Source organism: Struthio camelus, chromosome 18 (genome assembly GCF_040807025.1).
Source record: "Struthio camelus isolate bStrCam1 chromosome 18, bStrCam1.hap1, whole genome shotgun sequence".
Classification (NCBI taxonomy): Eukaryota; Metazoa; Chordata; class Aves; order Struthioniformes; family Struthionidae; genus Struthio; species Struthio camelus.
Window position 1 is genome coordinate 10177342 of NC_090959.1, and position 26025 is coordinate 10203366.

Consider the following 26025-nt stretch of genomic DNA (forward strand, 5'->3'; position numbering starts at 1 on the left):
GAAGTATGCCATTTGGTGGCAGAGTCAAATAGGCATGAGATCAGAAGATGTCATTTTTATCCTTGACTTTCCAGCACATCTGAAACAGACTCTGCAGAAATAATTAATATAAATGGTGAAAACACATGCCAAAAGCTGTTAAGAGAAACCTAAGACAGAAATAGTTTACCCCAAATCACTCTTGAACTCAGTGGCAGTCAGGAAGAGATCCCAAAATTTGTCACATCCCACCTTGATGACACAAACACAACATCGGTCGCAGGGCCATGATCTCATTGCAGTGACAGAGACATGGTGGGATAGTTCACATGACTGGGATGCTGTCATGGATGGCTATGTACTTTTTAGGAAAGACAGGCCAGGAAGGCGAGGTGGTGGAGTTGCTCTTTATGTGAGGGAGCAACTAGAATGTATGGAGCTCTGCCTCGGGGTGGATGAAGAGCAAGTTGAGAGCCTATGGGTAAGGATTAAAGGGCAGGGTAACATGGGTGACACTGTTGTGGGGGTTTACTACAGGCCACCTGATCAGGAGGAAGTCATTGATGAGGCCTTCTACAGACAGCTGGAAGAAGCCTCACGATCACAGGCCCTGGTTCTCATGGGAGACTTCAACCACCCTGACATCTGTTGGGAAGACAGCACAGCTAGGCACAAACAGTCAAGGAGGTTCCTGCAGAGCATTGATGATAATTTCTTGACTCAGGTGGTGGAGACGCCAACGAGGAGAGGTGCAATGCTAGACCTTGTACTAACGAACAAAGAAGGTCTAGTTGGAGATGTGAAGGTTGGGGGCAGCCTTGGCTGCAGTGACCATGAGATGGTGGAGTTCAGGATCCTGCGAGGAGGGAGCAGGGCAATGAGTAGGATTGCAACGCTGGACTTCAGGAGAGCTGACTTTGGCCTCTTCGGGGACCTACTTAGGGGAATCTCCTGGGGTAGGGCCCTAGAAGGAAGAGGGGTCCAAGAGAGCTGGTTAATATTCAAGCGTCACTTCCTCCAGGCTCAGGATCAGTGCATCCCTCTGAGGAAGAAGTTCAGCAAAGCGGGCAGGAGACCTGCATGGATGAGCAAGGAACTCCTGGCCAAACTCCAACAGAAGAAGGAAGTGTACAGAATGTGGAAAAGGGGACAGGCCACTTGGGAGGAATACAGGGACGTTGTCAGAGCGTGCAGGGATGCGACAAGGAAGGCTAAGGCCCAGTTGGAATTAAATCTGGCAAGGGATGTCAAGGACAACAAGAAGGCCTTCTTCAAATACATCAATAGCAAAAGGAAGACTAGGGAAAACGTGGGCCCGCTGCTGAAAGGGGCGGGTGCCCTGGTGACAAAGGATACAGAGAAGGCAGAGTTATTGAATGCCTTCTTTGCTTCTGTCTTCACTGCTAAGGCCAGTCCTGAGGAATTCCAGACCTTGGAGACAAGAGAGGAAGGCTGGAGAAAGGAAGACTCTCCCTTGGTTGAGGAGGATCAGGTTAGAGATCTTTTGTCCAAACTTGACATCCACAAATCCATGGGCCCCGATGGGATGCACCCACGAGTGCTGAGGGAGCTGGCGGATGTTATCGCTAGGCCTCTCTCCATCATCTTTGAAAGGTCCTGGAGATCAGGAGAGGTGCCTGAGGACTGGAAGAAAGCCAATGTCACGCCAGTCTTCAAAAAGGGCAAGAAGGAGGAGCCAGGAAACTACAGGCCTGTCAGCCTCACCTCCATCCCGGGAAAGGTGATGGAACAGCTCATCCTGGAGGTCATCACTAAGCATCTGGAGGACAAGAAGGTGATCAGGAGTAGTCAGCATGGATTCACCAAAGGGAAATCATGCTTGACCAATCTGATAGCCTTCTATGACAGAATGACTGGCTGGGTAGATGAGGGCAGAGCAGTGGATGTTGTCTTTCTGGACTTCAGCAAGGCTTTTGACACTGTCTCCCATCACATCCTCCTAGGTAAGCTCAGGAAGTGTGGGCTAGACGAGTGGACGGTGAGGTGGCTTGAGAACTGGCTGGATGGCCGAGCTCAGAGGGTTGTGGTGAATGGCGCAGAGTCAAGTTGGAGGCCTGTGGCTAGTGGTGTCCCCCAGGGGTCAGTCCTGGGCCCAGTCTTGTTCAATATATTCATCAATGACCTGGAGGAAGGGACAGAGTGCACCCTCAGCAAGTTTGCTGATGATACTAAACTGGGGGGAGTGGCTGACACACCAGAAGACTGTGCTGCCATTCAGAGGGACCTGGACAGGCTGGAGAGGTGGGCGGAGAGGAACCTCATGAAGTTCAACACAGGCAAGTGCAAGGTCCTGCACCTAGGCAGGAATAACCCCAGGCACCAGTACAGGCTGGGGGTTGACCTGCTGGAAAGTAGCTCTGCCGAGAAGGACCTGGGAGTGCTGGTGGACAACAAGTTAAACATGAGCCAGCAGTGTGCCCTTGTGGCCAAGAAGGCCAATGGTATGCTGGGGTGCATTAGGCAGAGTGTTGCCAGCAGGTCGAGGGAGGTGATCCTGCCCCTCTCCTCAGCCCTGGGGAGGCCTCACCTGGAGTACTGTGTCCAGTTCTGGGCTCCCCAGTACAAGAGAGACATGGCACTCCTGGAGAGAGTCCAGCGGAGGGCTACCAAGATGATTAGAGGGCTGGAGCATCTCTCCTATGAAGAAAGACTGCAAGAGCTGGGCCTGTTCAGCCTGGAGAAGAGAAGATTGAGAGGGGATCTCATCAACGTGTACAAGTATCTGAAGGGGGAGTGTCAAGAGGATGAGGCCAGTCTCTTCTCCGTGGTGCCCATCAACAGGACAAGAGGCAATGGGCAGAAACTGAACCACAGGAAGTTCCATCTGAACCTGAGAAAAAACTTCTTCACTGTGAGGGTGACAGAGCATTGGAACAGGTTGCCCAGAGGGGTGGTGGAGTCTCCTTCGCTGGAGATATTCAAAACGCGTCTGGATGTGATCCTGGGCAATATGCTCTAGGTGACCCTGCTTGAGCAGGGAGGTTGGACTAGATGATCTCCAGAGGTCCCTTCCAACCTAAACGATTCTGTGATTCTGTGATTCTGTGATTCACCACCAGAATAAAAACATTAACAAAACCCAAGATAAAAATGTGAATTTCAATCTGAATTCTGAAAGTCCTGTCTTTGGAGGTTTTTAAATCAGATCATCATGATGATACTGTTATTATTTGAATTCTGCCATGCCATATACCTAAAGAAGTGAATCATACTGTAACATAAACCTAAGCTGTCATCGACGGGCCAGACTACCATAAAAACTTGCATACTCCTTTCTGCACTTGTCAGCAAGAGGGCTCTTCAGAATGTGCTTGCCATATCTTCCTGCTGTCCTCAATGCAACACATTGCATATCCTGTACCATGCCCAATTACTGAAGATGGAAGACCTTCATAATCCGTCAAATACAGCAGAAATTCTAACTGATGAAGTAGACATGTCACTGGGCATTCAAGGGGAAATGCTTTGCCTGGGCTTCCAAGTCTGGTCCTCCTGCAGGTAACACCTATGCAAAACTCAGTCAACAAGGTAAGCCAATCATCCACATCAAGACTTCTTTTGTTTCTTTATTAATAAATGGAAAAACATTACTACTGCCAATGCCTTTGTTTCCTAGAAGAGGGTAGTAGAAAAGACTATGTAATGTGTTATTACACACCTATTTGGGGGATCACCAGTCAGATATTGCACCTACAGAGAGAAGTGTAAAGTGAGTAGAAACAATCTGGAAGGAAGCCAAGCAAAACACGATCATCCAAACATTATTTTACAGTACAATGGATACAGGCAAGCCCCTCAGATCTTTAACAGTGCTTTCAAAAAGAAATATAATACATATCACCTTTTGCTCTGCTTGTAAAAAGGTTAGTTCCACAGCTAAAATACCAATATGTGACATAAAATGATACATCATCAGAGACAGGACAAGGAGAGAAGAGAAAAAATCACTCTTTGACTCTGTAACGCACTCTTTTTTTCCTGGGGCCATGGGAAGACTTGCGCAAGATCCTTTCCTAGCTGACACAATTCCAGGGCTTCCTCCGTTGAAGCTCTCAAAGCATGTATCTATTTATAGAAGCTGCTTTTTTAGTCAAGCACATTTGCAACTCTCAAATTATTACACAGATGGTTCTATATAGGCAATATATTTCCTATACCAGACACTTTGGGTTTTACCCTATATTAAAAATTGTAATTAAAAGTTAGCAAGAGAATAACACAGCATGATCTGAAATCTACTGTCTGCTCCAGTACAGAAACGTATATGTTTCAAGACCAGCAACAGACTCATATATCTGCTGATGTTTTAACAGTTATTATATTAGGGGCTTATTTTACAGATGAGAAAATTAAGGTTCTAGTTAAAAGTGTGCTTAATGTTGAGTAGATTAATATCCAACTGAAATCATATGTTTAGATATTTTGCTGAATCAGGATCTAAGTGGCATGTTATAGATTTGAATCCTATGTGTGTTGAAGGTAATTGCATACTATGCTTTCCAGCAAAAGTTTGTAGAAAGAGTAAGATTCATTATGTTTAAACTTTTATTAGCTGTTATTTAAGTGTTATTTTTACTAGAAACGATAGAAAATATCCAATGACAATTCATGAATTTTTGGTTTAGGCTTTTTTGTGTGTGGTAAATTCCAGATTTGAGGAAATTAAGTCAAACTTCCATAAATGCTTATTTTAAAAATGCATGCTTATAGATTTTTGTACTTAAAGACTTTCCTCTTCTGAGCTTAAGTGAAGCATAGGCATTTGAACCAGACAAAGTACTCCTGCAATGTCACATCAAGACTAAATATAGTTCAGAGGTACTGTAACAAGCTTATCCTTGACCACTATTTCCCTGTTTATATATGGAAGGGTAACAGCTTTTCGAGGCACTTCAGCAGGAACTCATGTTATCCACCTAGACTCTCCTGCATATGTCCTCTTCATCTCTTCAGACATTTCATCTGGGTAGGTTTCCTGGACATAAGAAGTTCATCTGGGATTTCCAGACATCATTAACTCTACCATACCAGATGCTTCCAAACTAACTGCCGCACATTTGGAGATGGAAAACATGGACATGACTAATAGTACCTCTTAACTGTAGTGCAGCTATGCATGGTGCCTTGGCTTTGGATTACGCTTTCCTAATCAGATGGTACAAAATTGGGATGAGTGGTTGATACACCAGATGGTTGTTCTGCCATTCAGAGGGACCTTGACAGGCTGGAGAAATAGGCAGACAGGAACCTCAAGAAGTTCATCAAAAGCGAAATACTAGGTTTTGCATTTGGGGAGGAATGACCCAGCAGTACCCACTCACCAGTACAGGCTGGGGAGACAACTGGCTGGAAAACAGCTTCGCAGAAAAACACCTGGAGGTCCTGGCGGACAGCAAGTTGAATATGAGCCAGTAATGCGCAGTTGCAGCAAAGAAGGCAAACAGCATCCTGGCCAGCAGGTCAAGGGAGGTGATTTTTTCCCCTCTACTGAACATTGGTGAGACCACATCTGGAGTGCTGTGTCCAAGTCTAGGCTCCCCAGTACAAGAAAGACATGGACATAATGGAGCGAGTCCATCAAAGGGCAGCTAAGATGAGCAAGGGCTTGAAGCACCTAATACGTAAGGAGAGGCTGAGAGAGCTGGGACTGTTTGGCCTTGAGAACAGAAGGCTCAGGGGGGATCTTATCAATGTGTATAAATACCTGACAGTAAAGAAGATGGAGCCACACTCTTCTCAGCAGCACCCAGTGGCAGGATGAGAAGCAATGTGCAAAAACTGAAATAAAGGAAATTCAGCTTAAACGTAAGCAGCAGCTTTTTTACTGTGAGCATGGTCAAACACTGGAACAGCTGGCCCAGAGAGGAGCTTGTGGAGTCTCTGCCATTGGAGATATTCAAAACCCAACTGGACATGATCCTGAGTAACCTGCTCTAGCTGGCCCTCCCTTTAACAGAGGGGTTGGACTAGATGACTTTCAGAAGCCCTTTCCAACTCAACTATTCTATGATTCTGTGATTCCTTCACAAAAAAATCCCAAATTCCTAACTAAGGAACTGATTTTACAGGAATAATTTTTATATAATTCTACTGAAATTGTGCAGAAGAGTGGGAAATCACAAACATTAAACAAATGAAAATGCTTTTTCACTGGGAGTATATGCATGATGTCCTGAAAACAAGAGATTTCTACTTCTGTGGATTATGGGGTTTCAGACCCCTTATCCCTCAACCTAACCTGGCTTTTCCAGACACGGTAGTTTTGGATGTGTTTTTGTAATAATCTAATTTTGGCATTGTCCTTGTCCACTTGACTGCTGCTGATCCTCAGTGTCCTTCCAAATGTATTCAGTCATTACTCAGCCCTTACCCAAGAAGGGCATTTTACTGGCATACTTTTTTAAACTATTGCATATTTTATTACATTCAAAAAGTTAGATACAAAGACTTACCCATTTACAGCACAAAACTTACAGTGGTCGACCTATGAACTCAGCTGTATGTATAAACATTTCTTGTAACTTCCCTATATACACAGTCACAAAGTTACTGTTTTTTCCTTTTTTATTTAAAAGAACTAGGGTAGTCCTTGATGAAGGCAATTCACCTAATATACAAACATTTCTTTTACAATGTTTCATTTCTTGAGACTGAGTCTTAATATAGTAGGTGCAGAGATTACCTTTGACTTCTGCTCAGTGTTAGCAGCATCTGGAATAAGACATACAGCCGTCACAAGCAAAGGCAGGAATTGTTCGTAATCTCATTTAGCCTATCCATAAAATTTACATTTTTCAGTAGAGTTTGTTAAAGCAAAGCACAGATAATTAAGTGCTTCAGGTTTTCATAGGACCTGTCTAGTTATTTTTTGTATAATTTATTTGAGTACTAAAGTATGTGAGGTTCATCTGGTGATAAGACATGAATGTTACGCTGAATGATCAAGGAAAGAATTCTAATATGTTTGGGTGGGAGAAGGTGAAACAAGGACACAGTGACAGATCCAAGGCTGGAGAAACTAAATTGTTTCTGATGTTGTGCTCCTTAGACTCTAACTGGGTCCTAGCAGAACAAGGAGTCATTGGGATCGAGCCCATTTGCCTGCACTGTTTTAGGATTTCAGTGTCCCAGAGAGACCTTATGAAATGATATCTAATCCTGACTTGAAGGTGTCTAATGATAAGGACTCTGCCAAAAGGTACATATAGAGAAACACATCAAGCTGAATAAAACAAGAGTTCTCTTTTCTTTATGCTAAGGCCCCCTTGTCTAATTTCATTGCTGTAGAATCTGCCCATAGACCACGGCCATACACTTCTTAGCTTGGAATGATATAAATGAATCACTTCTCTTTACGTTGCTTTGACACACTAAAGGAAATCTTCCTCGATGGTGTAGTTATAGAGAATTCAGCCCTCTCTGAAATCAGTGGTAAGTGAAGTAGATCTCCCTCCAGCTGTTTTCTCTAATGCAAGTTAGCTTACCTGTTGCTTTGCTTAGGATTCAGTATGGTTATAAGCTCCAACACGGAATTCTCCCTAAGCAGCCATCTACAAGGCTAACATAAGACATTATCTCCTCTGAAGACACCAGCCTTAACTTCCATGGGGCTTTTGCTACTTTTTAAGGACATAAATTTGAAAAGCAGAAATAATGATACTTATTCACACTTGTAAAGACTTTGGCAAACTGAAAGTGAACAAGCATAAATATTATTATCCTTTATAATTATAAATTATAAGACAATATAGAGTTAACCAAGAAACCTCAATCAGCTCTCTCTCTTTTTCTCTCTTAACACATGTTGTAAGCACTTGCATTTGTTCTTTTCCCAGCTCTTCATTCTTTAAAGCTCTTCATTCTTCATTATAATTTATTGTCTCAAGCCATATTTGGTGTTTAGTGCCTGCTGGAGCTTGCGAAAAAAAGATCTGTGTTTGTTACATGAAAATGAAAACATGTTGTGGTTTCACCTCAATTTCTTTCCTTCTCCCCCATTTCTAAAGAAAAGAGACAATTTTAAGAAGCAGGAAAAGTAAACAAATGAGATATACAAAAACATACAAGCACAAATACAAACAGAAACAACTCATGAGTTGGAAAAAAATGGAACTTATGCCGGGGGTAAAGTATGTGAAGAGTGGTGATTTGTTCAAGGGCAGAACTTCGGCATTTTTCTTTAGCTTTAAGTAAATAAGACAAAGAAAAGTCTTTTCATTTGATTGTTTTACAGTGCCTGGGGCTATGTACATTGGACACTGTTTGCAACTGTTTTCATTTAGGAATGAGTGAAGTGGTTCAATTAAAACATGAGCAGCTCTGAACCTTTGCTGTGAATAAAACAGAACATTTTTGGGGAGGTTCAAGGAAGTCCAGTTAATTTCTTGTCATTATTTACCTCTTTGTACTTATGTGTTGTGACACTGTCTGGATTCAAAAGTGGCACCACATGAGCCAGTCGTATTATACTGTGCTTAACTCTGCCGATCAAAACAGTTTTAATTGGTTGGGTTAGCAGCACGGAAATTTTGGGGAATTAAATAAAATGTGAAGTTTTGAGGTCCACCCATTACTAAGTTCCCACACCCACTACTGTGTCATTTATTTCTTTGGGGAAAAAAGAAGCTATTACAATTTCTAAGGAAAAGAGTGCTGGAGCATTATAGCCTGAAGCTAGGTCTACACGCCAGACCTCTGAAAGTATGTACTGTGTAGGTGAGAGGCGCACAGAGGTTCACAAGATGTTAGAAGAAACCCTTAATGTAGAAGCAAATGCTCATTTTTTTCTCAAGAAGGATAGTTACATTATAGTACATCGTATTGCACTGCAATTAGTACAAAGTGCCAGTGTAGTTACAACCATGCTAGAAGCATCTTTGCAACTTGTTAGTATTTCTTCCTTGGTAAGGGACTCTTATTGGAGGCAAGGATTCAGTTTTCTCTTGCTGCTTTTAAGCCAGGTACCTCAGCAAACTACAGTCACTGGAACATTCTCCTCTGTTCCATAATCCATCTGTGCTAGCTGTTCCCCACATCATGATACAGGTTCATTGCATCCCTGTCCACGCAGATTCAGCTGTAAAAAAACCTCAAGCTTAAATGTCAAAACTCATGGAAAATGAAAAACATCCTAACAGACAAAACTGACTGCAAGCCCTCCTATGGATCCCAACTACACCAGCTCAGCAAGTTCTTCTGGTTCTACCGTATCTGACCTGAGACATGTGACTGCTGATCTGCTGACATGCCAAGTCCTGTTAAGGGTGTGATGAATCCACAGACATCGCAGCTATATTTGCCATGGATGATATAAATTGGCATTTTTTCACTGACTATCATCACAGGGGATGTGGTGAACAATTTTTTTTTGTTTGCTGCTGGTCTCTTCAGAAAAGAATGGAAATCACTGTGACAGAATTTGCACTGCTACTGCTCACGTTGTACCTATTTCATATGCTGAGGTATGCGCTGTCCTGACTATTTGTTACTCCAGTCTTTTCCCCATATCTAATTCTGCACAAACTTTGCTTATTTGAAAGGTTAAAAGACAACCTCTCTTCAATTTGAATTATAAAGAATTGCCTCTCATAGATTGTATCATGCTGCATATGATGAGATCATTATCTCTGAAAGATCTGTGGCATCATTCAACCTCAGACTAATACGGTCTAACTCAGACTAATACGGTATAACATTTACAGCACACACACACACACACACACACACACACACAGTTAGACCCAGTAAAGCTGGCAGTAATTGGTGATGGTAAAGTTATACACAAGACTGATGTCAAGAAAGAAAAACAGTTCACTCCAGTTTAAGTCCCATTTAACAATTTTCAGAAGAAAACACAAAATAAAATGGTATCACCATATGCCTTCATTATTATTCTCTTTACTATTTGTTTTTTATTTTACAAACTAGAAAAAAGAGGATAAGCATAAAATACCTTCTTCCTCCATTGTCCAACACAGACTGATTAGATGGACACTGGAGAAATCTACAGCATAACCATGGCTTTGCAGAATTGTATTTCAAAACACACTGCAAACACTCATATAAAAGTACTTAACACTAATACTGTGAATAGTCCCAATGATTTAAAAAGACTAGTCAAAGTAATAAAACTAACCATATACATATATATTTGCAAGATTAGGCCTAAAATACTGAACTTAGTCACTTACGTAGAATGCTGGGTTTTTTATATATCTTTGGATTCATCTGGCATAAATACACATTTAGCATTTTACGCAGTAACTCAGGGAGTCATGCTTTCACTAAGATACGTGAGTCCTTTCATAAAAACCAGTAAATCCATGCAAGAATCCAAATATTTTGCTACAAGAGGGTGGTGTTATTTAGACAATGCACTGTGGATCTTTTAGATGCCAAAATCGTTATAACAGTTTCCTACCAAGTGGAACACTTAAAATTTTGTTTCCTTTTATCTTCATCCAGGAGCAGCAACAATTAACAAAATTCATTTAAAAGGGCAAACAGATTTTTAGTAATCTGGATTACAGTATATTTTCATTATGAAAGAGTAAAAGATTTCTTATCATGATATTCTGTGAGCATGTGCATTTGCAAACTTAATGATCGGGATGCTTAGTACTGTTCTTTGCTGTGCCTTATATAAGAGGCTAGAGTACTATCACACAGTCTTTAATTAAGCCAATTCTATATTGGCTTTATGCACTGTAAGGCCTGTAGTGGAGCCCAGCTGGTATACCACGCCATTGTTTCCTCTTTGGTAGCTCTCGGTCTACTGATCCTTCATATAGTTCATCAGTGAATCTTCCGTACACTTCCATATGTCTATAGGTTTATTACTTTTACCATAAATTCAAGATCTTGCATTGTTCTTCTGCCAATTCCATGCATTAGCTAACTTTGGTGGTTGCCCTAAACTTCCAACTTACTCTTTCCATACACTGGGCTACTGATAGGTAGTATTGTGACAGTTGGGTTATTCCTGTCGAGTTAATCTGGTCATCCACAAAGGATGCAGAAACTGACTGCTATAACCAGACTTCATACAATAGATGCCAGACCCTGAAGGAGGCTGGCTAAAGTCACCTGTTCCATTCCAATATACGTACAATACGTCTTACAACCTCCATTTCATGTATTCTAAAACTCTTACTGAATACCTCTGCTGGCCTTCCTTAACAAATTTCCCATTGTCCAACTGCTGTTTTCTTCACATCTGATTCCATTACACAGTTATAAATTTCAAAATATTATTTTGTTGCTAGTTCTTTACGTTGCTACTCACCGTAACAAATATGTTACCCCACTTCATTAGTGCTGCTTTATGCCATATGCAGTGTGAACAGATTTTTTTTAAGTGTCTAAATAGTTTGAAGTTAAAGTACGTTTGATTTCTGTTACATAGGATTTTCTCTTTTCATAATTTTAACCATGATAACTGTTAACTTCTTTCTAAACTAAGTAGAGGGAAAATTTACAGTGCATGTTTCTACAGTAGTGCATAAACTATCCTAACTGGACAATACCTTGTTAGGGCCACCAACACAGTCAGATGGCCGGAGCACATGACCAACAAAGTGTGAACTGGACCTGCTTACCCTGGAGAAGAAAAGGCTACGGGAGACCTTCCAGTACCTAAGAGGAGGTTACCAAGAATTCAGCAACTCCTTCAACTGTTTCTCTACCTTAATTCATACCGCTTAATAACTAAATTAAACCAGGGCTTGCACATTCTACCATTAACCAATAAGGGAAGTACTGCAAACTGGGTTTAGCGGTACTTCATTTGCTGGGACTAAAGTAGAAAATGATACAATACAGATCATCTACTACTGAACGAATTATAAATGAGAAAATAAATGCTTTCAAGTTTCCTCCTTCTTACTCCTCCTGGAAGGATCCAAACATCAGGAAATCATGAAAATTAACTGGCAGTAAATTGAATATTAGCTTTGAGCTAGAGAAAGACATTTTAAGAGAGGTTTTCCATAAAAATCAGAGTAAAAACACAGGGCTAAGATTGTATCTGCACTTTGGGATTACTGAATTTGCAAGGGTAAATTCAAATTTGAATTATAATTTTGCCCTCTCCACTTTGTGAATGCACAGATAAAAGAAGTGTACTGCTACACCAAGTTAAGGATATATTATTTTCAAGAGAAATGCATACTAAATGAGCTCATAAACATTTTAATAATTTGGAATTTATGTTCCCTTTCACTTCCTGGACACTAGATAGTAACTATTCCAGCTACAGGCTTCTTTACTTTATTGTATTTAAAGCGTAGCAGCCACTATGTATTGAATCATATCTTTTTTCCATCATGATTCTAGTGATTATCACCAGTTCTGAATTTGAAGTTATAACAGTATTTTTTTCCTGAATTGCTTTACATACTGTGAACCTTTTCTGAAGTCTCTTCTAGTTTTATTAAGGAACACTGATAAACACAGATTCCTGGCTCCAAAGGAGGCAACTACAACGTGAATTGAAAAATCCATTCATTCATTCACTTCTTCCCAGCAACATTCCTTGGCCCAGAGCCAGATACCATTTGACGTCATGGTTCTAACCAGGAACATAATGTACTGGCACTGAGACAGAAGTTTTACTATGGAAAAAAACAGTAACAAGTTGAAACTTATCACAGTAGCTACAGAGAGTGAGTTAGGAGAAAGAGACTGGGGGCAAGCCAGCAGAAAATTAAATGAACTATGTCAGGCCTAATTTTTGCTTTGCTTTTCTTGAGAGAACCTTCTTAATACTCAGAAGCACTAGCCTCATTTACACAAACAGCACATATAGTGAAAAGATGGCCTTAAAAATCTGTTACTGCTTTTTGTAGCACTTACTGATTTATTACAAAAGGTCTACTCTTTCATGATTTTTTAATTTAAGTGATTTGAAACGAACTAATCCAAAATATTTTTCAGCCTGCATTAGCTAGTTTTGTGTAAAAATCTCACTTTGCTTTATTTGAGTTAAATATTAAACAGGTCTTTAAGTAGAGACTGAAAATGTTTGCAGTGTTAAGTTAATACTCAAAATCCAGAAAGCAGTTTGAGGACAGGAAGAATCTTTCTGATCTCTTCATAGCCACAGTTAAGGTGCTGGAGGAAAAATGAAGACTGACAAGTTTCCAAAATACCACTAAGCCTGGAAAAATAAAAAAGTGGAAAAAAATTATAGAAAAGATTAAGAAATATTTCAATGGCAACCATTAAGACTGTTTTTGCTCATATGAATTTAGAATGCCAGACTGACAATCCACAAAGTACCTATGGTGCGGAAGAGTACAGGTTTCCCCAGCACGGCATTCCTGGATCTCAAGGGTCTATTAAGAGGGTTCAGGCCTCAGTTCACTCTGGAAATTGTGATGGAATGGACTTCCATGTTGAGGTTCCTTTTAAGAGTTGTGATCCCTACTCAGCAGTGCACTCGAGTGAGATGCCTGTGACTTGCATTCCATTTCTGAACTGTTCCTGATAGGCTGCCTGATTTTTGGGAAGACCTTTCATCTCTCTATAATTCAGACTTCATCTAAAAATGGGATTCATGTTACTGCCTTCCCTTACTTCACTTTAAAAGCTACTGCTAACAATTCTAAACAAGAACTAAAATTGCTGTCAGTGCTTGTTGTAGTGATAGATTGTTTTCATAACATGAAACTAAACAGAAACTAGACTGAGGCTCAACAAGTCCATCTCACATATAACACTGAGTAATTGTCACATGTCAAAATTTCTGTCACTACTATTATAAGCTAGATTTAAACCTGTGACCTACAGCTAAGACTCTGAATCAGATCCTGCCATGTGATATAGCCTCTTTTGAAAAGTCCAATACAGGAGCCAGAATTTGTGGTAAAACTGAGGATCCATAAAGCTGAGGATGCCCCACACTGAATGTAGCTCCCATTTCATTCTCCCTACTGATTCCATGTAGAGAAATTACAGGGGTAAATTCGTTGAAAAAGAGGGAGCATAGTCAGAGATCTGACGTACAATAAAAATCCTTAGTGGATATTAAAAACTTGTGAAATTAAATTGCACCAATAATCAAACTGACCGACGATGCCTAGCAGATCTTTTAATATATATAATTATCAGTCCCTAAACCCTAGAGCTATGTGCTTTACACTCATCACTGTTTTGTTCCCCTCACAACATTTAATTCCATATATTACAGTAACACTTCACAACCACTCCATATCATTAATTTTGTAGAGTAAAACTTAGTTATATTCATTTCTAACCATGTGGTTTATACATTCAGATGTATTTTTCTAGGTGTTTCTAAATTTATAAACCAAATAACTAAAAATGCATCTTAAGAGGATTTTTTGTGCAGAATACCTGTGAAGTTCAAAAGCTGGTATCTGATCCATTGCTGTACAAGGGAACATTTAGAAACTGAACCTAAACATGTTAAGCATGTGTGATGTATATCACTATTCATTTATAATTTGTGTAAAAAAATGTGCACAGTGAATATTTCAAAAACCCACAAAATTATTCTCACAAGCTCTGCCATTCTTTAGAAGACTGAAGTCTCAAAGGATACTGCTTTCAGTCCGCATCTTTGCTACTATGAAGTTCTTGGACTCAGCATCCAAGTTCTCAATTATTATATGTGGCATCCAGTGCCTAGTTTTAGGAATCTAAGTCCATAAATGTATATACATTTGGGTTACTAAATGAGATTTTAGCCCAATCCATTGCCCTGTATCTGGAAAACTTTTGGGATTACGCAGACTGCTACAGCCTGTAAAGAATCAGGCTAGAAACTTGAGTCCTGACTCTGAAAATCACCTTAGAACAAAAGATATCAATGTTGATTTTAAGTGAGAATCCCAGAACCTTCCACAGAATTATACAGAATGTGTCATTAGCTTAGCAATCCCACAGCCTGCTGAGCTAATAACATGGAACCAAGGGCTTTATGAGAATTTCAATAGCACCAAAGTCTTCACTTCTTGATTCTTGTGAGAATTCTAATGCTCAAAGCTGTATCAACTCAGCTTCTAGTTTTTGGAAGCTTCTAGGATAAATTTCCTAAACTATACATAAATGTTATGGTAGTCTGACATCAATTTTGGAAAGCAGAATTCTCATTTGGCAATTATTCAAAATTTAATACCGTAGTCTTCTGGTTTTTTGGAAGGATTAATGTTTTAATCACAGTAAAAACCTCCTTCTAAAGATGTACTTCACTTTCTCGTTTACCCCTGGAGTTCCTGAACTCCTCACAGAAAACGCTGAGTTTGATTTAAAGACAACGGAATTTGAGGTTGCTCAGCAAACAACGCTAGATAGCCCCTCTATATTTCAGTGCCTCTTCAAGTACCATATTCCTGTTCAGTTCAGAAGAGGAAGGACATCTTGGGAATCAGCTATGTATGTCCTTCAGTTATTTAAAGCCAAACTGGAATCATGCAGAGGCATACATTCCAGAAGCCAATTTCACCATTTTCTTTTGTCCGGGGTCATGAACATTAGACTCACAACATTAGTAAGCAGACTTCAAATCCCTGTTTGGTTGAGTATGCCCAGTCATTAGAGACATATGTAGAGGACAAAGTTCCCAAACATTCTGTTTTATTGAAATCTGGAACTACTTAGACAAATTAGACAAATATGGACAACAGCATACCCACTCTGCATGGAAAAAAATATCCTGCCCAAAGTACATATATCTGTTCCTTGGAGAATTTCAACTGGGGCACCAGTGTTTAATAAAATATATCCCAGTTTTCTCATTACCTCTGTAACCTGCTAATTATCAATAGCAATAGAGGCATATTTATTTAACTATTCTCAATGATAGAATTCAATAATGCTAAAATACCACAGTGTCTAGCTGAGGAACACTCTCTGTGATGTGAGCTATAACCTACACCTAGCCACATCTACAGAAGTGTTAACTCAAGTGTATTTATAAGAAGTTATATTATTGTTAAGAAATTTATTCAGGCTTCAGAAGTATTCGGATGACAAAAAACACATAGACCTACCTGGGCACTCTTTATGTACTTGAGTTTCACTGTGTGTCACTGAGACAGATTACCCTACAGGCACTTTGGAGTTCTAGATTTGCACTTTCTTTGATCATACACAAACAGATGTCCAGACTGTGGATCATCCAGTAGGCTTTCTAACTCTTACAGTTGCTCTGCTGTTAGCTGCTAAACACTGTAGTACTGAGCATTAGCACCTTTGGCGTTCTCCCCTTGGTTATCCAAGAGTATGTCACATTGCATGACTTTGTGGGAAAAAACTGTTTCCTGTTAATTCTATATTATCTAAAAAAGACAAAGGTGAGTTGTGAAACAGAGTATCCTAACCTCATAACATTTAAACCATGCAAATATTTAAACTATTCATAGTCATAACATTCTTTTTTCCATCCCATTTGTGAGTTCTTCTTGCAGAGCAGACTGCTCCTACTTTGAGCTTTCAAGACGCTATTTTCAAAGTAGCCACAGATTTGTCTCAATTTGCACCAGAAATTCTGCTAGTCTCATATGTCAAATCATGCATTTGTGTGAATCAGTAGGCCAGAACCTACTGCAGGGGTAAATAACTGAGTCGGCTACCTCAAAAGTGCGGGCTGATGAGAAGATTCCATATTAAAAATGTGTCCCTGGAGGAATAACACTCCAAAACAAGTTATCTATTCCCCAGATGCAGAGGAGTTTGTACGAGGATCCTCTTCCATGCAGCATCATATTGTTGCCACAATATAGCTGTCTGTACAGCCCATGGACATTGAACCAGGGGACTTGATTTCATAAAATCATAGGATAAAATGAGTGAAGGGCAAGGAAGATGGTGGCTCAGGGTGACAGGGAGAAATGAGTGACTGGGCAGCAAACGTCGCCTTTTCAGTACAACAGAGTGAGTACCACTGAGCATACTTTGCTCTGTACTTACGAAGATATTAGACCACTTCTATTTGACCCAAGTTTCATTACTAAGCATTTACCACTGTTTGGGCAGTACTACTGTCTTCTATCCTGCATATGTACTTCTCCCATGCCTGGCTTTACATTGATATAAGCTGCCTCACAGGAGTGAAAAACAAAATGAGTAATTCACAAACCTTATTAAATTCAAGATTTTCCACAATCTTTTGGACTTTGATGGTCCAGTGTAAAATTCTGATCTCACCTCAGATGGATTTTGCTGAGAGTACTCTGGATTTCCTCTAATCTCTAAGAAACTGTTCTGCTGTAAAAAACAATTGGTTGTCTGCCACTTGCGAAATCATTAATTTGACAAGTTCTATGATACTTTTAATAACATGTTTAATGGATTTTCTCATCCTCATTATCTACTTGGGATCAATGGCTCATGTGCAGAATGTGCAAACCTAAACGCAAACAAGCCTCAATCATCCTACTGTCCAAATACACATTTTTTGGTTTTGGGTATACACAGCCCCACCTATTGTAAGCAATGATATCATGCCAGAATTCCAAGCTATTAGGTGGGTCACGCATCCCATGGCATTGTTCATCTGTGTAATGGATGTAAGACAATACAAGATGTACGTACATATCCCAAAGAACAAAGAATGAAACCAAGATGCACAGTAGGATTATATGAAGGCTAAAGCCACTATATTTAACCTATCCTATCTTACGGCTGGACAGGGAAAATATTTCCGGGAAAAAATTTGAAGTTTCAACATTTAGTTGCATTCCAGACTGGAACAAACTAAAGACCTTTCAAATTTCTTCCAAGAGGAAGAACGTGAGCACATAACCCCTATACAGGCAGCCAAATTCCAAACAAACTTTTCTTCAAGGCACTTTTCTGAGACATAGGAGACAAAAGTTATAGTTCCTGTTGTGAGTGATAGCCCTAGATTGATGTTCTGAATTGGGAGGATCTCTTATATAATCTCTTATTTTGACTGGAAATTCCACCTAGGATCTTAGAAGCTTTTTGCAGAAACTGTAACGTGCCCACAAGAAATTTCTCATCTAAAAAATCAGAAGTTTTAGACAAAATGTTTTGCTAAAAATTGTCAACAAGTATTCAATCATTCCTTACAAGCTTAGCTATGTATCTCTATTTCAGATAAGGAAAATCTTGAACTAGAGATTTTCATGATTCACTGAAATACTGCATAATGGAATGTATTTCACAGATCTGTATGGTTAATTATTCAAAAACATCCCAATTTTCTGTGAAGACACTGACTTTTCCAGTACTTAAAACTACGTCCTGGCAACACTATTTTTCACCTCATAAAACACGATGTTCTAACATTTGAAAATGCTTTGCTGTGGCAAAAGTGAAGCCCCATGTTCCTTTTTAAAAGTCCTTTGCAAAAAAAAAAAAAAAAAAAAGCTAAAATGGCCCTGAAATCAATTGTAAAATACCTTCTCTAAAATCCTACAAACAAAAAAAATTTGATCTGATTTTGCTGACTCTGACTGACATGCAAAGAACTTTCAAAATGAATTTTGTTTGTTTGCTCCCCTTCTGGAGTTCTTAACAGTTTTATTAAAACAAATTCATTACTGTTGTAAAGACTTAACGGTTAAAGTCTTCTAACCTGTAATAAGAGCTCTATTTAGTTTTCGTCAGAATCGGTGGTAAGCTGCCACAGATGGTACATGATGGGGCCCAAGAACCAGTAATTTTGAATTTGAGACACCCATTCCTTTTTTAGAAGTGGAAATTCATACTACTGACTTTTGCACAATAAACTAGATACCGAAATGGGGAAGTTAGCTGCCCTTAATTCTTCTGTTGTCAATGCAGAGTGGCAGTATCCTCGGAACAAAATTCAGTGCACCTAGTTCTAAATTGCCATCTCTTCCTATTTACTGTTCAGATAATTAAAAGCTGAGTAACGGAACGTAAGGTTTACTTACAGTTAAGGAATGTGAAAGCTACTCCACTTAACCACGTAAAAGCACAGACTGATAAAAAGAGGAACTACTGGCCATTATTACATATTACTAACAATACTCTGAAACCTAAAAAACCCCGAGTTCATAGACAAACGTGACCAAAGACCTTCAAGGAGGGTTTATACTGAGTACTTGCATTTGAGAAGCAACTTCTCATTGTACTGAGAAATTCTCATAGTTTCTATTTTATGTGTTGTTCTTGATATTTGTCAATTTTTTTTTATGCTGGAATAAATACACGGATTTGCAAGACGACAGATATATGCAGAACAAAATCTGAGAGCCAAACCTTCACCAGATGTAAACTTGCATCAGTGAGGTTCTGTAATTTGATCAAGACATAGTTTGTGTATAATAAAATTTCTTCACTACATTATTTTTCAATGTGTCAACAAATCAGTTCCTTGAGCAACCACCGGAGATGGGTGCTATGTCTAACAAAAGTTCATGATCTTCAGGTGTCAAAGAAGGTTTTCATTTTTGATTATGGTCAACACTTGGCCAGCTAGCATGACCCAACAGTGCCATTTGGTTTTTCCTGTAGGCAGACTGTTTGCTTAATGCAATTCACAAGCCCAAATTTCTGTAGCAAAGGACCCATTCAGTGGACCTCATTAAGCATTGTTTCTTTCTTCACCCTTTCAATTCTTTTCTTTTGGGAAGACAGAATTTGTCTTTTCTTGCTGTCATTCTTTAACAGTCCAATTCTTATTACATATGTAAATCAGGAGTATCATTATAGGAGTTGATTCGGTTACGTAAGTGTAAAAAATTAGTGAGAAAATGGGATAACGAAGCCCATTTTTTCTGTCCCATCAGGTGTGAACAAATATTTTGTAAATCACAACATTGGAGTTGTTAACACGGAGGCAAAAAGATGCAACAAGAAAAATAAGAAAATACTGAGAAGCAGCCTCAAACAGCGAACTGTCCAAAGAAGACCTGTCATTCATAACAATCACAAAAACATATGATTTCTTGATTATAACTCAGCATAGGACAGGTCTCAGTAGTAACTGCTTTCTATGTTAAGCATTAGAAGGTAGCCCAGGAGATACCTCCTACTAAGGTGGGAATTTGCATCCCTGTCCCCATTATAAAGCGGATCAATATCAGTTTTCCCAGTAGTCTCCCTTACTGTGGGTAAGGTGGATAAAGCTTTGTAGAAAGAATTGGAAGTGATCCAACAAATGTCTTGCAAAACGTACTCCAGTATATATAAACCCTACAAAACGTAGAACAGACACTTGTAGCTCTGCAACAATACTGCAGATTTCTAGATGGCAGGTAGCAAAAATGATGTCTGTAATACACAAACCAGAAACTTCAGATTTTCAGACTACCATAACTTTAGTTAATCCCAAAGTGTCTACATTTCAAAGGGATATAATAACCTGTATTCCTGGGGAGCTTCTGTCTCAGTTGTCAGTGTTCTGGAAATAACGCAACTAAAATAAACATTTTATTGTATGTAAACGGCCATTTGCTCCCTTCATTTAAGTTATCATAAGTAATTTAGAAGTGCATGTGGAACACAGCTGAACACTGTCTTTCGTAAGCTCCTTAAAGGGTCCTGCCACTCAATTTCCTATTTAAGGTCTATTCCAATATCTTTAACAGTGATTTAATCTAACACATTTTACTACAGAACTGGCACAGGCTAAAAATGCCCTCATGGTCAGTGTCTGTAGCTCAGTAGACAGGCAATAATTTATGCGATGGTGATTTTTGACAACTTTAGGTCATGTGACGACATCTTTACTGTGGCATTATACTTCTTTGGGCCTTTACTGCACCTGAACTGAAAAAAGACAATTTATTACTACTGTGATAAAGATTCATAATCAAATGTTTAAGAATTTGGAGGTTGTTGGATGAGAATTAGTTTACAAGAAGTGTTTACAATGATTCAGATTTATATTTGTGAAAGATTTATGTCCCATGTACTTCTGGGCTTTACTGAGCTAGCATTCATCAGTTAAAGATCAGACTCAGAGGAATCTGATTACAGTTTCAACTGCTTGATCCTTTGAGTGGAGAGAGATGACAAAAAAATTATGCTATGCATTCTGTATTACATTTTAAATAGACAGAAAATCAGAATTTTGACTGATTTAGTGAACCTGTTAGGCATATTCCTGGGTATGAATATATACCATCCTGTCAAGAATTTCATTGAATCTGGGCCTGCTTACGAAACAAATAAAGCAAATAAAAAGCCTTCAGAAGGAAACAACTTAAAATCAGAAAACCTAAGTCTCTGTAGCGCACTTCATATTTGACCTCTTCATATTAAAGTTTGCAGGTAATATGCCAAAGAATAGGAACTGAATCCAAATCCCAAGTATTTGTATTTCTTCTGATTTTGCTATTTCATTGCATATTCTAAAATTAGAGCTATCAAGTACATCAATCTTTTTCTGGCCCCTGATTAAAATATAGGAGTGCTAAGCACATAAATCATAATGCATGTGGAAATTGACTGATATTACTTGACTGTATATCTAAGTAACAAAAATTATTTCCAAGATATCAAGACCAGACAATATTTTGAGGGCTTTTTAGTTACTTTACCATTTAGTTTTTAGCTAGATTCAGATTTTCTGTATGCCACACAAGATCTACAAAGACATTCTACACTTATCCTATGATTTGTAAAAGCATTTATAATACTTAGGTGCCTGAATCTTTAACTTCCAGAGAGATTTTCACACCACACAAATGATGCACGCACTTCCAAGACTCTACACAGTGACAGAGCAGAGAACCAGAATCAGAAATAATATTGCTGAATTATGACAGACATGGGGCAGAAAGGCAGGACTTTATTAATAGAGTTTTGTTACAGTTAAGTTACACTACTTAAAATTGCCAGGTGATATATCTGCAGAACTGCGCTGCACCATGTTCATGTGTCAGTTTGGCATCTCTACAATTCACACCACCACTTGGTACAGACATGTCTTGAAAGCTTTTTAGTTAATAGCTTTTGAAAATGTTATCCCAAGCTACATATGTGTGCAGCTTACTGCATACAGTGATGGTAATTAAACATGTAATTAGAGACGTTTTCCTATATTTGTGCCTGTCAAGAGAGAGAGTCATTTCACACAGCAGCAAACTGAAACAATGAGCAACGCAGAATATATATTTCTAGATTAAATATGCACTGGCGTAGCGTTGGTATAGATAGAAGTTTTACTTTTGCTACAATACAAAGTTAAAAGAAGCCATTTTAAAACAAGATCATGCAAACTTATTTGATATAAATCATCCTGTTGAGAGCAGACACCCTATGGATAAAGGTGGTTTGTTTTTCTTTCTAGAACCTTAGATAATTAGTTTTGGTTGTCATGCAGACCTCCTCTCTTTAAGAGGTTACTGTGACCTATTCATATTGATCTATGTGCAGATAGGACTGAAATGTTGACATTTTGTAAGTGCTTTTATGTTTTCACAGACAACATTTTTCATAGTAACCAGAATAAACTGGTTTAGTTAAATTTCCTCCTATTTTAACAGTTACAAAACAGCTCTACTGGAAGTGCTTCCTTCTTTTATAAATAAGGAGAGCTTGTGATTTAGTCCTTTAGCAAGAGCACTCAAAAATGACTCATATGTGGTATGTTCACTGGCTGATGCCAGGGACAGAGAAAGTAACTGATTTTTAAAAGATATGCACACACAAATGTAAGTTCAAAATGCATATAAACTATTCCTTAATTATTCTGATTACATATGCAGTTTGCACAATTACACCCACATTCCACATCCACTGCAGGTACTTACTTATCTCCATATGTTACTGTGCAATCAGCCATGTGCACATTCAACTTCCTAATGTGTTTGCAAACCAGTCTCGTGGGCTTCTTACATATGTATTGGGATGCTCAAAGTTATCTGCTCCAAAATGTTTAACATGTAAAATTAATATATGACAATAATATTTGAATATCACTTGTCATTACTGGTATATATAAAGATATATAATCCTTCAAAACTTACAGGCCAATGCCTACAGTCTTAGCATTGAAAAACACCTCATTCGAAAATGTCTTCTTCAAGAGGAGAACTACGAGCAGTACTGGAAGTAAAGATTCATGTTAGACACTAGGAGGCTACTGAAGCACTGGAAGAGAATGCCTGAAAATATTAGAGAATCTCCATCCCTTCAGGTCTTTAGGAACATCAAAGTTCATCTGAATGCTTTCTCTCCCTGCTCCAGTACAATCTATGCCCTTGGCATTCTCCTCCCCAACGGATTACTCAGTGGTTCTCAGATTAATGGGGAGAAAGGGATACCCCATGGATTCTTTTGTGGAAGAATGAATGCTGCAAACTACTGAGATGGGTATAGAAGATGTGGCTGGGAAAAGGTAGCGGGAGGGAAGAGAGCAGAAATGCGCTGCTTAGCCCTCTCTTTATCTCAGACTCCTTGGATACATCCTGCACTCTGTTCCCAGAAACTCTGGCAATATACTCTCTTCCCCTCTTACACATTCTAATTCCCCTTCAATTCATTCTGTAACTATCAGTTTGAGAATCACATAGACAAACATCTGTCAGAAATTATATCACTGTAGCTGATCCCTAATTTTACCTCTCAAGATCTCTTCCAACCATACTTTACTATTACTCCGCTCTTTCATGAAACATGAGGCCAACAGTGTCTAGTCAGTGCATATAGAATACTCTGGAAAATTCACAAGCTGCAAGTTTTGCCCCAACCCTAAGTTTCCACAAGAACCATGAAGAAGGAGAATGTGGGAAGATACTATCATAATTGAGGAATAAAAATGACATATGGATTATCTACACTTCTAAATAAGAATACAGGAGGATCTGTCTGCTGCTAGAAAAATATATGCAGTCATTAATTCTGCCAATGCAACACTCACATGTCTTTATTTGCAAAGTATCTGTGTGTCAGGCACATGAAAACAAGACAGACTTCAGAGTCATTTGATTTTAGTAACCTCTGAAAACATGTAATAGTGCTTGCTTTTTGTCGCTTCTTAGTTCATAGAGTATTTCATTTGAATTTTACATGCTTTCTATCTGAAATTATTCTAAGAGTAGTACAGTCAGACAATTAAAGACAAAAAAAGTATTCAAAAGTCTTCAAAATAGCACCGAAAACAACAAAGAAGAAAGAAGAGCTCACAGAAAACATTGGGAATGAAATTTCTACAAGCAGGGAACAGAAGAAGGAAACAGGATTCAAGGCCAGCTCTCATTTAAAACAGAAAGGATGATCTAGCCACAACTACCAATCACACTACATGTCATAGACAGGGGAATTAGTAACAGCAGTGTTTTAATTTCATAATAATGCTTTTATTTCTCTCTCTTTTATACTTGAAATAAAGTTTGACAGTATCAGATTAGAATTCCTTGTTGAAGCCCTGCTCAAACCATTGGAAGCAAATGCATTTCTGGATGCCATTCTATACAATTTACACCACAGGGAAGGAAGCGTAAAGCAGGGAATTGCATCTTGCTTTTTCTTCCTTAATCACAGAGCAGATGACACATAACCAAAGGGATAGGGCTGCATCATAAAAGATGATGCCAGACAATTTATACTCTGCATCCACATTACAGAATTGGAAGTAGTTACGTCTCTTGAGGCACAATCATTCTTGGAGCTTCCTTTGGGACATAGCAACTCTGAAAAACGGCAGTGATTGGTCAGTAAACGGCAAAAGCTATTCCAACAGCATTAGCCCTTGTAGCTTTTATAAGCCATAACACTCAGTAAACAAGATGTTAGTAAACTGAAGGAGATTTTTTATGGATGAAATACTACCATATAAACATAGCGCTGAGTTGGCTTGAGAGCTGAGCTGAGAATATCTGTTTCAATGAAGGGCGGGGGAATAACTAGTCTCCCAATTATCAAACAGAACTGGGTCCGAGTAACACCCAGGTGCTTGCTTTCAGCTGGCAAGAGAGGGAAGTTCACAAAATATTCCTGAAATACTAAGGATTCTGTTGTGTGTGGACTAGCACAGCAGTGTACACTGTGAGGGTCCACAGGGTTTCAGGCACTTTGGAGTCCTGCAGTCCAGTAAAGCACTTTTTTTTGTATTTTAAAATATTAGCAGACAAAGCTCTGAAAATTCAATTCCTGTTTCATACATTTCCAAAGGCACTTTTTAGGCTTTCTAGTGCCAGGTAAGTAGCATACAGCCATGACAAATCTGTTCTCTAATTTATACTGACCATTGTTTCACCAGCCTGTTGAGGTCAGATAGAATATTGGCCCCTGAATACAAGCCAGTAGATGCCCCTCACCCCCCGCAAATATGTACTGTGCAATTTCATTGTCATTTGAGGAGAGGAGATACTTCCAAGAAGATTTCAGAAGCGTCAACGTAGGTTAAAACACTCCCTCCCCAATCCCACCACCCAGTCCCTTCTCCGCCCCAGGACCTCCCCACACACAACTTCTCCCTTCTGTTTATCTTTGGTTTTAAACACTCCAAACAAAAATTGACTTTGGCTGTTCTGCCTGAACTCTGAAGTGTTTGAGTAGATAAGATTCAGATAATATGTTAGAAGAAAGTTTCATAGGTCCCTTTCCTGCTGACAGGTAAGAGAACAAGGCCAACCATGCACCGAGATTTCCTTCCCCCGCAGTACTATTTGTCTGGCTTGCCTGCTTATCAAGCTAGGCCAGTGGAATTTTCACTATATCTGACTTGGAAAAAATATTTCAGGTGAAGGTTGCTTGTTTATGCACAGTGCTGGGGAAATACAACGTGTAAAAGGACCTTCTGCCAATCCAGATGAGCTGTTAGTTTCTAAGCCAGTTATACTGAGCTCTTCTTGGACTAAGCGAAAGAAGAGCTGATCTGAGATTCTTTCCCTTTATGGGAAATAAGTTCAGAATGATAGAAGAACTCACACACTACAAAAGAAGTAAGATATGTCTCCAGAAACAGCTGGTCACTAGAGGTATAAATAAATAGAGAGAGAGAGAGAAAGAGAGAGAGGGAGACAAATATATAAAACAATATAAAAAGTCACCTCTCAGAATACTGGTTAAAATGGACATATTCTTATTTTCATATAATTACTTTTTTTGCACTTAAAG

General features: G+C 39.1%; 1 long non-coding RNA gene across 2 annotated transcripts in view; it reads right to left on the minus strand.

Annotated features, from left to right (window-relative positions):
- Window positions 1-26025, minus strand: part of LOC104150045 (uncharacterized) — a 164485-nt gene that overhangs the window by 129125 nt on the left and 9335 nt on the right. The window lies entirely within an intron of this gene.